Genomic DNA, 3,028 nt, shown 5'->3' on the forward strand with positions numbered 1-3,028 from the left:
GTTTCGTTTGCCTCAAGCACCTCCACGCACGCACAGTCGCCTTCCAAACGACAACGACAGCAATAATCACCACTGTTAAACGAGCGTGTCGACACACCGCCCTCCACTCCCGCGCGCCACGTACAAACGAAACAGCTGATCCGGCCGCCTATGGGCACGCCTTGCCTCGGCAACTCCAACGCCGCCGCAAACACACAGCCGAAACCACGCAAATATTCACCGCCTCTCGCACAACAACAACAACAACAACAACAACAACAACAACACCACACAGCCCGGCGTCTCCATCGATCGATAAACAAAACAAACACACAACGCCCTCTCTCGCACGCACGCACACACACACACACACACACACACACACACAAGACCCGCTTCCTTTCCTTTCTCCCAGTCACGTCACGTCAGTCAAACGCAAACGAAATGAAGAATGAAAGAAAGAAGGCAGGCAGGCAGGCAGGCAGGCAACAACACAGACTCTTTCGCACTTTTCAATTTCCGAACAGTGTGGTGGCCCTGAAAAGGGCCGTTTTCGTCTCTCCCACGGCCGCGGGAAGGCCAACGCGGCACAGCACACCGGCTGCGACGCGCCTAACCGCCGAAACCGTACAGGGTGCGCCCCTGCCTCTTCAGGGCGTACACCACGTCCATGGCCGTCACAGTCTTGCGCTTGGCGTGCTCAGTGTACGTCACCGCGTCGCGGATCACGTTCTCCAGGAACACCTTCAGCACTCCGCGGGTCTCCTCGTAGATCAGACCAGAGATGCGCTTCACGCCGCCCCTGCGAGCCAGGCGGCGGATCGCGGGCTTCGTGATGCCCTGGATGTTGTCGCGCAACACCTTGCGGTGCCGCTTGGCGCCACCCTTGCCGAGCCCCTTTCCTCCCTTGCCGCGGCCAGTCATCTCTTCTAAATCCTCAAAAAAAGCTCAAGGCAAGCAAAACGTCTGCTGCAGCGGCTGGCTCCTCACCCGGCGCTAGCGAGTCGGCTACGGTCTGCGCCCGGCGCACGCGCCAGCCCCCCTATATAGACTCTGGCCCGCCCTCCCCCCACCACGCGCAACCGAGGGCATATAAGCGCACCACGGCCGCTGGCGCGCGCCCGTCTCGTCAAGGCAGCACCCGACGCAGCACCTCGCCTCCACGCCGCTCCGCTAACCGCTACCGCTATGGCCCGCACAAAGCAAACGGCCCGCAAGTCCACCGGCGGAAAGGCGCCGCGCAAACAGCTCGCCACCAAGGCGGCGAGGAAGAGCGCGCCCGCCACCGGCGGCGTCAAGAAGCCCCACCGCTACAGGCCGGGCACCGTCGCCCTGCGAGAAATCAGGCGCTACCAGAAGAGCACAGAGCTGCTCATCCGCAAGCTGCCATTCCAGCGCCTAGTGCGCGAGATCGCCCAGGACTTCAAGACCGACCTGCGCTTCCAGAGCTCCGCGGTCATGGCCCTGCAGGAGGCCAGCGAGGCCTACCTCGTCGGCCTCTTCGAAGACACCAACCTGTGCGCAATCCACGCCAAGCGCGTCACCATCATGCCCAAGGACATCCAGCTCGCGCGCCGCATCCGCGGCGAGCGCGCCTAAACACCGCGCCAGCCGCTGGGCACCGCCCGCGCACGCAAACAAACAAAACGGCCCTTTTAAGGGCCACTAACATCACTCCGTCGCGAGCAAACTTTGTCGGTCGCCTCTCGCCCCACAACCACAGAACCAAAGACAAAACACCACTTCCACTTCCCGTCCGTCCGCCACAGCCGCTCTCCTCTGCCAGCTTGCTGGCGCGCGCAACAATCAACATCGTCCCTCCCCGGCGCGGCGCACAATACCCATCGGCCGACGCCGTCAACCACACGGCCGGCCGCCGCTTCGTTTCGAAAAGAGAAACAAACAAAAAGCCAGGCACGTCCAACGCCACCGACCCTTTCCCCACATCTCAACGTCCCCCGCCCCCGTTCCATCCAAGAACACACACACACAAGACAAGACACATCCGAGAAGACGGCAGGCAGCCAAACCAAAGTATTCAAACAACATGACACAAAACCAACCGTCGGCCGGCCGCGACCAAAAACGGCGACAATCAACCGCTACCGCCGCCCGCACCCGCCACCGACCCCCCGCAATCCAACCACCACGGCACGCAAACAGTATCCACACACGGGCATACAGAAACGCCAGACGACACAACCACACCGCAACACAAACACGACAATCAAAACCTTCCCGACGTGCTTTGATGGCCCTGAGAAGGGCCGTTTTGGGCCGCGCGTCTGTTGCGCGCCACTAGACGACGGGGACGGGGGGTGCGGACGACGGAGTCAACCGCCAACCCTTCCTTTCCCATTCCTCTCTACTTCTTCTTCTTGGGCGAAGCCTTCGCCTTAGACGGCGTCGTCGCCTTCTTCGGGCGCGGCGCCTTCGGCTTCTTCGTCGGAACCTTGGCGGCCTTCTTCGCCTTCGACGGCGACTTGGCCTTGGCCGGCTTGGCAGCAGCCGCCTTCTTCGCACCGGCGGGAGCGGCCGACGCCGCAGACGCCTTCTTGGCGGCGCCCGCCTTCCGACCAGTCGCCGCCTTCACGCCACCAGCCTTCTTTGCGCCGGCCGCACGGGCGCCCTTCTTCTCCTTGCTGGCCGGAGCGGCGCGCTTCTTCTTGGCACCGCCAGCACGAGCCTTGCCGCCCTCAGCCGCCCCGCCGCCGGCGCCGGCAAGCTTGAAAGAGCCGGACGCGCCCTTCCCCTTCGTCTGCACCAGCTCGCCCGCCACCACGGCCGACTTGAGGTACTTCTTGATAAACGGCGCCAGCTTCTCCGCGTCCAGCTTGTAGTGCGCGGCAATGTACTTCTTGATCGCCTGCAGCGACGATCCGCCGCGCTCCTTCAGACTCTTGATGGCGGCCGTCACCATCTCAGAGGTGCGCGGGTGCGCAGGCTTGGCGCGCGGCTTCTTCGCAGCCGACGCAGACTTTGCCTTCTTCGTAGTGCCGGTGGCGGCGGGTGCCGCAGCAGTCTCGTTCGTAGCCGCCTGATCTGCCAT

This window comes from Schistocerca cancellata, unplaced genomic scaffold, assembly GCF_023864275.1.
Source record: "Schistocerca cancellata isolate TAMUIC-IGC-003103 unplaced genomic scaffold, iqSchCanc2.1 HiC_scaffold_1172, whole genome shotgun sequence".
In the NCBI taxonomy this organism is placed as follows: Eukaryota; Metazoa; Arthropoda; class Insecta; order Orthoptera; family Acrididae; genus Schistocerca; species Schistocerca cancellata.